We start from the raw sequence: 15,181 nt of genomic DNA on the forward strand, positions 1-15,181 counted from the left end.
CTTCTTTACACCAACACTGACACACTTTCCTTTCCCCACTCCTTCCTGGCATGATTTCAATTATAGAAGTATATTTTAGGTTTTTCCTAATTTGAAATTCCAGAGTTTTCACTTTGATCACAAATGAATTGCCCCATACTCTTTCTTTCTCATTCAGCCTACGATTTATAATTACTTTCTACAAGTCTCTCCTGCCCAGCACCCCTACATCCGCACACTTGAACCAAGCCATATAGAGGAGGTCTGATCACCAAGGTGCGCACCTGGGAGCCACGGGTTCAATCATGAACAGGCCATGGACTGTTCTCTGAACAAGATCACCCCAGTGCTCACTAACACCTGGGCATCTAGCTTGAACCTTTTTGTAGGTCTCCATTGCCAGTGGTCAAGTCTTACACAGGCTGTGTAACATGTCCAAGATACTGCCCTCACTGCGTATTGCAGAAATCATCTCTTATTCAAGCTCTGATGGTCTGATGGTCAGACAGGTGGTCAGGCGCAGGGCACAGTCAGACAAGCGTACTGACCAGCCAACTATTTACACGTGACTGGCCCTTTTTATACCCTTGCCCCTCTACTTTCCCACTCTTGTTCCTCCCAGAATCACCTAAACCCCACCCTTGTCCCGCCTTTGGTTCCTGCCCTAAAGATCCCATAAGTCCTGGGTGACCTGCTTTTCCCCTGCATCCCACAGTATGTCCCACCCCTAGGCAGTAACCCCTTAGTCGGAAAGGTGATCTGGAGAGCTGCCCCCGATGACTCATCCAGATGGGTTTCACGCCTGGACGCTGGGGCGGATGGGGCGGATGGCTCCGCTGGGACAGCCCTGGGAGGGGCCCAGACAAGGTGGCTCTTCCTCCTTGACTGGAGTCCTTGGTTTGGGTCCCTGCCTACCGTCGTGCACCCCTGTGCTCCTCCGGGCTTGTGCAGATAGGACTTTGATGGGCTGATGGCCCTGGGAGTAGACCGGCGGGGTATTATTTGGGCTCCCCCTCCTGCCACTGTCTCTCTGAGCTCCTTTGTGGGTGTGCAGAGGAGGTCTACCACAAAACCTAGCACCCATCGGCTCAACTACCGCCACATCCTTTTCTGTCCTTAAGTACAGTCTCGACCCATTCTGTTCCATCCAGAAAGCTCCTACCAGGATCGTTGGACTGACTGCCTTAATCACAACTATCATTCTCCTTAAAACCTTAAAGTTTTTCCCCCTCACTTCAAACATAAAGTTAATATGGCCTTTTACGATTTAACCTGATTCCTCGTGTTATTTCCCGATGAGTACCGGGATGACAGCTCCTAATTACAGGACCAGACAGCAGCTTTCACTGACTACCTGCTAAACACAGAAATGAACAACACTATCCTCTCCCCTGCTGATCTTCATGCTCCGGAGGAGCTTTCCATACACGCCTGGCAGCGTCCCTTACTTCCTGAAAACTCTTGCCGTGCTGCTCAAAACCGTGAAAACTGTCATGCTGCTGCTGTAGCAAGATCCCTCTTTCTCATTCTGAGTAATAACGTCCATTCCTTTGTATTCCCACCTGTCCACAGCCATCTCTTGCCTTTTATCTTGTAAGCATTTTGGAAAAGCACTGGGTTTTTTTTTCTCTGAATATCTGTCCTGAGCTCACTACAGTACTGCCCTAAAGTCCGTGACTTGTAATGTCAACAGCAATATAGATTTTTTAAGAGATGAAAAATACCGAGTAGTTCAGCTCATCTCAGTTGGTTAAGACAAGGCTTTTGGCTACAGCGTAGTAAAGAAAATTTAAAACAGAACTAATCTACAGTGCCACCTTGATTATCAGCTAATTCTTCAGCAGCTCTTTGGATTTCTTTCTCTCCTCGGGAGTACATATCGAGGTTTTCCTAATCAAAAGAAAAGAGAAAGATCAGTGACAAATATGCAGAAAACCCGACATAGGCATATTTCCTGCCTACAGAGTAATATTATCAAGGCACTCCATAGACAGAAAAGATTAAATTAAGGTACGGGAAGAGAGAACAGGAACATCATTCTGGCATCCAGAATTAGTAACAAGAATTTCTGCTCTAAAATAGGGTTTAATACATGTGAGAGTTAAATACTTATCCAGATACAAAACTGAGGGTATCAGTTAATTACAGGTTAATAATCCAAGAGTGTGGCAGAGCCCAGGACAAAGCAATCCCTAGCAGACAAAATAAAATTCGTACAGGAATTTGAGAGATGATATACAAAGTACTATGGACAATTCCGGTTTCATTAAAAAAAAGGAATTCAGATCTAAACAAAAAAAACTCTGAAAGCAGGCTATGAAGATGTTTAAAAAATGAAGTGCTTGTCATTCAACAAGACAGCAGAAGAACTTAATTTAATAGAGCAAAACTAAGACAGAGGAAATATGACTGCTGTATATAATTTTAACGTAAGTTCCTCTAAGGACAGCGGACTATTTAAGCTCACAGGCAAGGCTGGCACAAGAACAAACAGATAAAGCAGGCACCAATGAATTCAGCTTTCAGTAAGACCTGAAGTGAAAACCCAAGCCCTGCAACAGCTGTTTGTAAACAGTGTCCATTCAAAAATCGTACGGCAATTCAGAAAGCATAGTATAAGACATGTATTTCAGCATATCGCTGCTATTTCATGTCTTCTGAAGAAGGTATTTCCTTCACCCTTAGAGCGTATCTGTAGCATGATCATACCAGTAAGATGTTAAATTATAATTAGAGAGCAAAACCAAATGTTATTTTAGACTATGCTATTCTTTGGAAGAACTTATTTCAGCTCAATTAAAATTACAACTACGTAACTCCCCTACGTGAAGTACACTACTTATATAAAAATAGTAAAATAAATTAGTATCTACTTCTTCTGCATCGTGGAACACCCCAAGGTCTTCCATCATTCGTCGCCTACGCATTTCCTCCATGTCATCCATTTTTTGCAAGACTGCTTCTGCAGTACTAAGACAAAAAGTTAACATGTAAGAGCAAAGATAGGGAAGAACAAAAAAAAACATTTAAAACAGTACACATACTCAATATGATATTTTAATACAGTATTCATTAAGCAAGAATCATTGACAGCCAAGTTTTTAAACACTACTTAAAAATTAGATCCAATGTTTAGGGTTTTTATAGATTTAAGAACAAGCGTTTGAGATTTGCAAAAATACACTGTTTTCAGGTTTATTTTCCCTCTCGGGGAGCACAGTGAAAAAAATCCATTTAAGCAAGAGAAAAATCAGAATTCTGAAGATCATAGTAAGACAATAAAGAAATTATGGCAGTTTTTAATAGCACTTAAGTTGTTCTGCATGATAGCATTAAGTAATTTTCAGTTCACAGCCTTCCTCAGACAACAGGCTGCTTCTTCTTCTCTTAACTGTAATCTAAGTTTTGTGCTGGTTTTCCATGACTATACATGCTGGAAAAAACATGCCACTGCTGTTACACTTTGCAAACCTTTCCGAAAACAATGGCCATTTGGGCTTCACAAAGAGAATTAAGCCATGGACAGACAGGCAGAAACACTAGGACTACTTCACTTGGGCTTTATCCAACTTGCCTCAGTATCTTAACTCAACCAAGCATTATAAGAACATTCATAAGCATGGAAGAAAAGTTAATTAGAAATGAAGGCACTTCTGATGCTAAGAAAATTCATTTAGAGGGCAAGTTAAATCTACTGAAAGTCACAACGTAAAGTGATCTTCTTGGCTCACAAGACAACACATAAACCCACCGAGCCCATACATAAAAGATGCTCTCGTATGAAGAAGCCACAAGCACCTATTTCCAAAAAACAGGTTAAACAGTTTTGCTGCCAAGTACAAAGGCCCACACCTTACACAAATCAATGTAGTAACAATAATTACAGGACATACCAGTGCAGGCAGAGGAAGAGGAGGAGACCCTACCTGATCAATGACCACGGAATGTTAGCAGAGGTTGCCAGTAACAACCTGGAAGTTCCAAGAAGCACCACCCTGGTGGAACTCTACTATGGAAGGCACCTGCAGCCCAGCAGTTGTCACACGGATGTACCGTATACGTAAGGGCACGTAGGGAAGTCTCAGCCTGACCACTGAATACATTTAGCTCTTGCTGCCAGGAATAACAATACCTTTTTCTGTTGTCAAAAGAAGGAGAAAGTCCCTAGCCAATATTATGCCATAGTAGAAAGGCTTGCTAGTAAGGCTCATTTTAGTAGCTTTGTAAGATCATGAAAAAAAACCACCTACTTTGTTATAAGTTTGTTGAACAAAACAGATTGATTTGTAGTGGTGTAACGACTTTGTTGAAGTCTGCAGCTTCGGCGGACCTCCAAATCCCCATTTTCTTCATGGACTTGTTCTGCAGCTTTTGCATCAGCTCTGGCCTTCAGTGTTCTCGTGACTACAATGCATTAATGTGTAAAATATTTTGAGACAGAAAATACGTCATTCCCTTTATTTCACTGTTGCTCTAGTAAAATGTAAAAAAATCTGCAGTGGCTTGATTTTTTCTTTAAATACCGAATTGGAAGTTATTGTCATGGCCACAGCATTCAACTTAAATTAATTATGTTTAAACTACCTACCTAAAAGCATGACTTGTATAGCAACTTTTTAAGAGACTGGGAAGCCAATCTGATGAAAACAAACACGCAACTTTAGTTCCATGCAGGAAGCAAGTTCATTCCAGTTACTTCTTTCTGGAAAAGTGGAAACAACAAATACCTCTCTCTAAGGTGTTTTTACTCCATCCATGTAAAATTGTATGGAATAGTTTTTAAAAAAAATTATTTATGTGGGAAGGCTCTTCTTAAGATGCGTGGGTTTAGTCCATTGTTTAAGCATGCACCACTCATTTTCTGCATCCTGACACAAAAGCTCTAGAAGATAAGAAACGTCTCAAGATAAACTCCCAAATACCAAAGAACTCAAACGCTTGCCTGCTTTAAAAACGATCTGCCCAGTATTTACCACACAGCATCCTTTGCCACGGGCCTGTTACTTGCACTATCATTAAAACAGTTAAGAGAGGTCAGTGAGGAAGTAGTGCACAATGAGAACTTGAATTACTACCCACAAAGCGCATTTCAGGCCCCTTCCGGCGTTCAGCCCATCCATGGCTGGCAGGACACTGCCTGGAAATAACGGATTTTCCCAGCTGCCAGCAAGCAGCCTCACAGCACCAAGCCTGCTTGTGTACTCAGCACAGTGATTCAGTTCCAAGGCAAATCACTGAACTTCAGTGACACCTTCCCCACATCAGCGGGTTTGTGCGCCTCATGACTGAATTACTTTTTAACTCAAATATTGCCTCCTATTTGCAAGAACGATTTTCAATTAATTTGTGCCCTGCAGACTCCAGGAAATCCGTGTCACAAAGAAACCTGAGCTAAGGAACAGATTCTCAGGCACTAGTGCCTAAGAGCAGGCTGGAATTCACGCCGTGTTCTCCCCAAGCCTGACAGGAATTAATAGCATATCCTCCTATTCTCACCCACCTCTTTTCGTAAAACTCATAGGAAATTCACTGTCTTTTCACTATCTATTTTCACAACTTCAGCTGCTTTGCGTTGATGAGTTCAGAAGTTTTTGTGGCCAAGTTAAATAGATGGAGTGACCAAACGCAATCCTTCTCAGAAACCAGACTAAAGAGGAATCCTAGGGAGTTACCACTACTTACCTTCTTTATAGTCTTCTTTTTTTTGGTCTGACTTTGGCTTTGCCAACCGCCTACATTAAGAAAGAGAACAGAGGAGAGAAAGAAGAAACGAATTCTTGTATTAGAATATTGTATAGAAGTATTGTATTGTCCTGTTCCCCATCAAGACTAGGGAACCTGACCAAGTTTATAATCCAGTGCTCCACATCATGCAAAGAAAAGCCTGTGGACCACACTGAGGATTCAGATCCCAAGTCTGCTGCGTACCATATGCAGACAGTTCGGTAAGGACGCAAGTTTCCTAACGGGCTAATCTGGAAGTCTCAATAGTGCAAATAACATCTCAGTAACCAAAGCGGAGGAGAGATCTCAAAGGAGTTGGGAAAAGATGCACGTTTTTTATACAAGCAGAAGACTTTTACTAAGAAGAGGGATTCTGGTTCTAAGACACTGACACTGACATTAACATAATCATACTCCCCCGCAGATTTTTAGCTGTCGATTTATCATGACGTGACTCATTGTGCATCCTTCCACTTTTCCTTTTAATTCTATGAATTGAACAGAGATTGGACACCTAGAAATACAATACCTCGTAAAGTGTCTTCGATTGACATTGTCACTTAATATTTCCATGCTTCTCTCAAAGCTAGAGTCTGAACAGGGCGGCATGTTTTTTCTCATTGATCTCAAACAGTGTCCATTGAAGCATTCAATTTTGCCAGATCCTAGGGAAAGAAGGAAATAAGAACATATTAATCTGAACCGTGTATGTTGAGCTGAGAAGGGAATTCTCCCTCATTTAGGCAAGTTTATTCTGTAAGTCTCATGACTTGGTAGTGGTGCAGCTCACGGCAGGTAAGCCTTGAACCACTTTGGCACCAAGAAGTAGCTCTCGGAAAAAACCCAACCAACCAACCAACCAGCTTTCAAAGCTAAAGCTCCTCTCCGCCACACTCTTCTTGTGGACAGCTTGAGCTTAATAGCCTGTGAAAAAATTATTGCGGCAAAACCTTTCAGATAAACTTAGTGTTTCATGAAAAAAACCCCACCGTTGATTTCAAAACTGGTTCAGAGAAGCAGCCAAGCTTGACCTTGCGTGTCCTGGGATTAAACTCTAGTTAGGAGAGTTTTTCTCCTCTCTCCGTTCCATTTGTGACTGACTGCGTTTGGAGGGATATTAAAAGATTTCCTTCAGGAGGACGGCATTTATCCACAGGAAGCCAAAGGGAACTCAAGATGCGCTTCTTCTATTACTGTTGATCTTGTTCACACTGGTATTTCTGCCAGGAGGATGACTACTATCCCTTCTACTGTGTGAGGCAAGCTGCGATGACCGTGAGAGGTGGCTTGTTCAATTTACAACCCAAGCTTTCATGAGGAATACCCCAACCTACATGCGCGAAGGCGGCAGGCGGGCAGGCGGGCGGCGCGGGCTGAGGGGGCGAGGCGGAGCGGCGCCGTCAGGTAGGGGCTCGCGTCTCCCGCCGCCGCTGGCGCGGGCGGAGAGGGGGCTCTCGGCGCCGGGAGGCGGGAAGGCGACCCCCACCGGGGAGGCGTGCCCCCCGCACGCCTCCGCTTCCCCCCCGGGGAGCGGGCCAGGTGCTCTCCCGGCGGCGACGGGGCAGCGCCAGCGCGCCCGTCGCCCCGTGCCTCCCCGGGGCAAGGGCGGCTCCTGGCCGGCGGGGGCGGGCGGGCCGAGCCGGGCCCGGCGGGGGCGGCCGCCCAGCTGCCGCCCGCGGGGTGGGTGCGGTGGGCCGGCCGCGCCCCGCCCGCCTCCCTATTGTCTGGCGGCGGCGTGTGAGCGGCCGGCGCTGTCCCCGCGGCCGGGGGGCATCGCCTGCCGGGGGCGGCGGGCTTCGGGCTGCCTGGGGGAGCCAGGGCGGGGGGGAGCCGGGGCGTCACTTCGAAGCGGACTGCAGCGTGCCCCCCCTCCCCTGGCCCGCAGGGGGGCTGAACCCCTCCGAGTCCGAGGACGATCTCCTCTCCCCGTTCCTTCCTCCTCCGCCCTGCGCCAGCGGTGAAGCCGGGAGCCGGGGCGTGGCTTTGCTCGCCACAGGGCGGAGGAAGACCCGTCTGACTCCTCCGTCGGAAGGAAGGGAGAGTCAAGAAGTTCAGTCCCGGTGCGCCCGGAGGAGCTGGCGAGTTCCCGTCCGCTGCCACCGGGCTGCCCGCGCTGGCGCTCGGGCTGACGGACTGACGGACGGACGGACGGACGGACGGACAGACTGACAGCAGCCGACGAGCCATGAAGTTCTGGCTCCGGAGTTGTCTCGCATCCCGTGGCGTTGCAGAGTGGGGGCGAGCGTGGAGGAACAGTACGGTGTATGTGCAGGCAAAGTTGGGGAAGGTGTCTGGTTTACTCTTCCGGGGGTGTCTGGGTTTTGGGGTGCGCTCTGATGCTCGGCTCTCCCCTAGATCAGGATGTGCAGCACTGGAGATCAACACCGAGTTCAATAAACCACGTAATGGAGGCAGTTCTGGATCTCTACAAGGGCTCAGAGTATCTGCAGTAGTGAACGCTGTCTGGTAGGTACTTGTGCTTTATTTCTGAGCTGCTTGGACTTTGTGGAAGGTTAAATAGTTAACAGAAGGACGGAGAAGTTTACTTTGCACAAAGCGTCGTCATGTAAAACAGCGAAGGCTGAGATGTCTCTTGGTCCGCAAGCTGGAGTAGGTGCCACTTGTTTTTGAAATAGAGATGTACAGAGGGCATGCTGGGGATGTCAGAGTGCGTATGAACATTACGTAAATAAAAAGTGGATTTTGTTACGAAACTTGTAACGTGAAAACAAATATTCCATTAAATATAGGAACAAGAGGGGAATTTTAAAAGCTGTGCTGTTGGTTTTGACCAGCAGTCTGGTTTTTGCTTGGTTTTGCTTAGAAGGCTTTCACACAAAAAAAAGAAAGCTTCTGCTTAAAGAAACCCTGTTTAAAACAACCTGCATGATGCAAACTATAGGACTGCCCTGAATTACGACCTGTTTGAGCGAGCACGCATCGTTCAGAAAACCGTTTTGTTGCTGTCTTTAAATATTGCCAGCAAGGCAGTCTGTTTCACTTGTGTTGCTAAATGAATTCCCCTAAGCCCATGAGAAGCAGATGCCATTTTTTGTAACTGAAATTATTTGCTTTTAACTTAAGGCTAGTGGCTCTTGTATCTTTGCTAGACTGAAGAGCCTTCTGCTATCACATTTGGGTAATGTGTGTGTATGCTACGATTGTCCCCAAACTTGTCTTTGTAAACGAGTGGTTTGAGGTAGAGCTTTTCCTTGTGAGGCATACTTTTCTACTCTCTTAATGTTTCTTATGACTCTCTTCTGGATTATGTCCTCTCTTGCAACACCCTTGATGACCTGTGCGTGCTTTAGCTGGATCCAGTGTCCTGGTGTCCAGCCTTAATTGCTGTCATTTGTCACTGTTGGTTATTATTGGAATAGACGATATTTATCACTGCCTACTGATCTATCATTGGAGACTGTTACAGCCGTGTATTGAACAGTTCTGCCGTTTGTAGATTCTCAGTACTGAAGAATTTCTATCAACTAATGGACTTGGTACTATTGATAGGATTCATTTTGTTCCTAATGTACCGGCAGGACTGTTTCTTGCGTCTTTTGCTTCACTGAGCAGTCTATAGCATTTCACTTAAGCTTATTGCTCTCCTTGGGCTTTCCCCCCGTTTTTTTCCCCTCATTTCTCTAGATGTAGTGTGAGGGAAGGGGTTAAACTTCGGTTAACGTTTTCATCCAGCTGTGATTAACACTGGTGACCCTTTTGTTCAGATGTGACTTTAGAAGAGTCTTATTTAAAAAGTGGTCATATAGCTTTGAAGTCAGATTCTTTCCTCAAGTTTGAGTTCAGGATTTTTTCCAGCTTTATGAAACTGGAACTTTTAAAGCACCAAGTACATATAAAGGGGGTTTAATTCTGCTTGCACGTAATAAATGTAACCAAGGCACAATCACTTGTAGCTAAGCTATGGCTAATCTTTATTTGGGCGATCAGTTTCTCTTTACCTGTCAAGCTGAGATCTAGTCAAGAATTACACGGTGTCAAATTCAGTGTTTTTATGGTTTCCAGTTTTTAGAAATCCTGAGTCTGCTGTGTACGTACCTGACACCTAACATAAGGAACTCCAATTTCTCCAAACCTCCACCACACCCATGTTTCTTAAACGTTAAGGAGTAAAACTGCACCTCAGAACCCAAGTGTCAAGACAAAACAGTTACCTTGAAAAAGTGTGATAGAGTGCCCATAGGCCTTTTTTCCCAGCTTCAAGAGCTACTACAGGAATTCATCTTACTCCTACGGCCCTCTTGATCTGAGCCATTTGCTGCTTTTTCAGTTGCATGCTGCTTTTTCAGCTGCTTCTGGCAGCTGAACACTCGGCACTCAAATTCACAGACCGTGTTACTGCAACAGGTACAACATCTCTTATTAGAAGAGATCACTAGGTAGTTTTAATGTTACGTCATCATATAGCATTGTGAGCTTTTATTTAGGACTGGGTCTGAGACAAAAATGCTTATCCTGCTCAACCTTTGGTGTGGGACATGAAAGAGACTTGCTGTTTTCTTAGGAGTAGGGTACACTTTAGTTTAGCTGTCCAGGCTTAAACCAAAGGAGGCCGCAAAGGAATGGGGAGAGTACCAAGGTTTCTTGAAAGGCACGATGGGCGAGACAGGCGTTAGGAAATCTCTCTCCTGCTGCCAGAAGTGTAACAGGCTTAATACTTCAAGGGCAGAAAGCAGGATTTAAAGAAAGGATCTATAGCTTCTGCTTTTAGGAAGCGTTTTGTTTTTCACTCCCTTTGCCAGTTTCTCACTAGCAGCTGTTTAACTAATGGCAATTACCCTTCTTCCCAGGACTACCATGTTACTCCATGTTTCTGGCGGAGAGCAGAACTTCATTTATGACCTTGACACAGTGTTGCCGTTTCCGTGTCCTTTTGACGTGTACAGTGTGGAGGCCTTTAGGTTGGATGACAGCCTTCATCCAGAATTTCGCAGGTGATGACACAAAATACAAAGACCATGAATGTTATTTCATGAAATCAAAGCTGAAGGTCTCTTTGTGGCTGCATAGTGACAGAGGTTTTCTGCTATGCTCCAGTAAAATAGATGCACTGTGTTATTTTTCTAAAGCTCTTTACCTTAGTCATCAAAAGCCCTTTTCTTTCCCACTCTAGTTTCTTGTTAACTAGTTAACTGCTTGGCATAATATTGCTGATTTATGTATTTAATGAAATTAATGCTCCTTGATGGGAGGAAGGGTCTCTTGTTCTGAGTGACTAATACAGTATTGTATACATGGATCTTTTGATACAGTGTTGCATTATTATTTAGGAAAATCAGAATGATTCGGGCAGATTTGTATTTGAAGACGTTTGCTTCAGACAGATCTCATATGAAAGATGCAAACCGGAAATGGCAGAAACCTCCTCCTTCATACCCTTGCATTGAAACTGCAGGTAAGCTGCCAGAGCTCCTTTTTCCTGCTTAACGGTGTTGAGTGACCTAGTCAAAGATGCACGCAAGAAATAAATATGCTTCCATAGCACGTGTCTGGAAGCACATCCAGCTAGCTTATTATTTCCTGTGGAAAAAAAGGTAGGGCTATGAAGCATTTGGCGCTTCCTTTTCTGAGCGTGTAAAGTCTAGCATGCCTCCTGGCATTTACCATTATCAAACATTAATTACTGATCTTCGTAAACTGAGCAGAGAATGAGAGGTGGGGAATACTGTTCTCTCGTTACAGCAGGGAACTGAAGCAAAGAGGCCAACTAACTTGCTTAGGGGGCACCAAGTGAATTTTTAACGCACTGATGATACCACACTTTAGCTGGCAGGTCCCATCCTGCCAGAGCAGGTTATTTGGACAGGAGGAAGTTTTCAGGCTCCGCTCAGCATGCTGGGTTTGCCTGCATGAGATGTCTGAGGTTTCTCTACCAGGTGAGTGGACCTGAGGACACTTTAAGGCAAACTGGCAAGTGAGCAAACTTGTCCCCAAGCCTTAAGCCTCTTTTAAGTGATAGTCTAGATAATAGCCTCTGGGCCAAGCAGAGAGTGAAGTAAAGACTTGCCATCTCTTCTATTCTATAGAGCTCCTTAAACCATTCTTACCACACAGTGTTTCAGCTTATTCTAGTCATGTGTTTGGCAAGCTGGCTAACACTTGCCTTGTGTGTGTTTGTTCTCTCATTTTCTTCGCAGATGGAAAAAAGTGTGGTGAAGTTTTGCTTTGAAAGAGTTTTCATGTTACTGCTCTGCATGTTTGGTTTTGTTGCTTTTTTAATAATGCAGTACTGCTATGTATTTATGTTAGAGAAGGCAGGGTCAAAGAAACATGTTTTGTGTTTAGGTCCAAGTTTATCGTGGTTTTAAATTGCTGGGAAGTAAATTCTTAATCTTTGCTTTGGCTTCTAAGGAAGCTTGGTGTTTCACGCTAGAGTAGAAATGAATGATGAATGCGGGCAGGAGCACAGCTGTAGTAGTCTTCATTGTGAAGCTTTAAGTGTTCTCTAGACAGTCCAGGTTATGAAGCACCTTAAATTCTATGTCTTGGTCCTTATCTCCAGTAAAGGTTTATACAAAGGTAGTGCAGCGAGTGGAGGATGCCTGGACTGCAGTGGCCGGTTCAGTGTTAGCTGGGGCCTCCTGGTTGCTGAGGACTTTCTGCCTGGGGAAACCTTATTCTGCAGACACCAAGGTCAGTGAAGAAGGAGGGGGAGGAGGTGAAGTTGCCTCCTCGCCATCAGCTTTACAGTGGCAGTTCTTTGCTTGTACTTCTGACACACGCTGCTTCTGCAGGCGCTCGGCAAAGTGGCTCTCAACAAATGTGGCTTTTCTGTCTGTAGCTTACTGTGGTGCTCAGTGAGTAAACCACACTGGTGGGGCCACCTCACGCATCAGTCTGAGGTGACAGCAGGAAGGTTAAACACAGCAGGTTCACCAAAACAGTCGGGAGGAGGGTTAATTGGAGAGAGAAAGGAGCAAAGAGGGGAGGGGATTCACTTAGTCCCTCTGATGGGACACCAGGGTTAACCAGCATTAGAAAAAGGGCTGGTCTCCGCTAATCATGGTGAAGCAAGTAGCTCCTCCTTGTATTTGGGGCCCTAAATGAGCGCTTGGTGTTGACCTATCCCCCTGGAATGAAAACCTTTTACAAGAGCTACAGAAAGATTGTTAATTATAGAAAAGCTATCATCGCACACACCCAGCTTGCTACCTGTAAAATTAAGCATCTGTTCAGAATGATTAGAGAGAAAAAGGACTGTCTCTTCACATTGTTTTTTGAACTTGTATATTCTGAATAACGGTTGTGACTGTTCTCCTTCTTAACAGCCTCTATCCTGAAACTAGATTAAACCAGGCAAAGTCTTGTGTCTGAGCCTCACTAAAGGGAGTGTGTCATGGATTGCAGGCACTGGGAACCAGCTGAGGATGGCAGCTCAGTATTTAAATCACAGGACATACTCAAAGTAGGGAGGGATGAGAACCTAATGCTCTGCAACAGCTTAAAGGGTCGGTTGAGCAATGCACAGGAACTCTGTGTATGTATGATTCAGTCACCTACTTGAAGGGTAAAAAGTGCTTAACATAAGCCGTTCATCTAAAATGTGGATCTTTATATTCTCAGTTCTGCTATTGTCTAACCTGGGCAGTGCATGCGATGCCCTGGGCACTGGGTTAGCATCTATATAGAGGATGTTAGCAGGCAAATTTCTGCTGCTGTGCGCATTCACCATCAGTCTTGACATCACTCAAAAATAGCAAGTAACGACATCTTCACTCACTCAAAGCATGCCTGCCACAGCAGCATCATGCAGAAAGAGCTGGCATTTCATCCAAACACTGATAAATCAGACCTTTTACACAGGTGCATCTGGTTAAATCCAGAGCTGCCCCCTCTTCAGAGAACTCTGAGCACCAGTTTATCAGGCATCCCAAGTTCCATCATCTCTATCTCTTCTGGTGAAGCTGGTTCAGAGAGACAGAAACCACAGATCAACTCTCCCACTCTGCAGATGACTGCCCCGGCAACTGGCCTCCTATCCGTAGTCCATACTGGCACCCAAGGAATCTGTGTGTTAGCAGCCTATCTGCATAACCAACCAGCTGTGCTGCATCTGGCAACAGAAAGTGTAAGTTTCTACATTCAGCCAGCCCTTATGACACAGAAAAAGAAATGTCTGGATGAAGTGAATCAATCCCACCGTTGTTCAACAGTCTGTCTCTGCTGTTAACATGCTGAGTAAATTCTCTGGAACTAATGGGAGATAGACTAATAGAATATGTATGTAACAATACACCTATGTAACAGTGATATACATGTAAGTATTTTTGAAGTTTTTATATTTTTCCATACTTAACAAATAAAATGATTCCTTTATACTTAAAACCGTTACTGTGCTTTTCCTCACCAAGACTGAAGTCCATCACAAATGTTTATTGTAGTCTCAATCCCAGTAGGTTTCCAAGGCCTGGCTGCTGGATAAAGCCTTGAGCGGCCTGGTCTTACCTGATTTGAACAGGAGATTGGACTAGAGACTGCCTGACCCTTCTAACCTGAATTATTCTACCAGTCTGTGATTCTATGATGTGCTAGTATATAAAGTAGAACAGATCCAAAACCAGATAATTCCATATCCCATCTTAGTTTATTTCTGTAATCCCATGTTTAGGGCACTCTTCTAAGATGTGGGAGACTTTGCTCCAAACCCCCAATCAATGTGATGGCTTTCCTGGGTTCCCCTGCAAGGATGCAACTTGATACCACCTCTAAGGAAATTCAGCAGCAAGCCACCCTGTATGGGGGAGGCTTTCTCATTCCCTTCCCCCCAGCCGTATGTTCCTGCTGATTTCCTTATACCAGCAAGAGCAGCTGTCTGACCTTACAGCAAGCCAGTTCAAGGGGCCAAGAGGCAGGAAAAAAAACTCCACTTCACTTCTTTCTGTCAGTTTAGCTTCCTACCCTGGATTACCATGGGGCCAGACAAATGCCAAGTACAACCGCACAGGGGCAGGTGACAATGCGCAGCCAGCGTAAGAAGGAAAAGCAACTGCATCTTCCAGCAACTGCCAGCACCAGAACAGTTTAACTGAAATGGCAGGCATTTAGTTCTGCCCTCATACAGCACAGAAACCTAGATACTTACCTGGTTTTACATAGTGCTTGGGAGTTCAAGATTGTACTACTAAGTCTATGATCCTTTTGTCTGTCTGGCCTTTAGGCTTCTGCCAAATAAGCGTAACTGATAAAATTAGTGACTAAACTGAGATGCACTATCTTGTTTATGTAAGTGATGATAGAAATCATAACATAAAGAATATCTCACTTCTAAAATGTGGTGACATTTAACAATTTGAGCTACATTGTTCAGCATTTTATGCATGTATTTTTCCAAAAGCTTTTCTTGCAGCATGTAAACGCTCTTTTCAATTTGGGCAAAGTAGATGGAAAAGTAATATGCTTATGGTGGGACGTCTGTCTTTGATTTGACATATTAAAAACCAAGTTCATTCTTACATAATCA

The 15,181-nt window shown here is 44.5% G+C and overlaps 1 pseudogene; it reads right to left on the bottom strand.

The window, feature by feature from the left end:
- LOC132322103 (ATPase family AAA domain-containing protein 2-like) overlaps positions 1–6,324 on the bottom strand; it is a 33,614-nt pseudogene extending 27,290 nt beyond the window's left edge.
- Between the last annotated feature and the right edge of the window lie 8,857 nt (positions 6,325–15,181).

The sequence above is a fragment of the Gavia stellata genome, chromosome 3 (assembly GCF_030936135.1).
Source record: "Gavia stellata isolate bGavSte3 chromosome 3, bGavSte3.hap2, whole genome shotgun sequence".
NCBI lineage: Eukaryota > Metazoa > Chordata > Aves > Gaviiformes > Gaviidae > Gavia > Gavia stellata.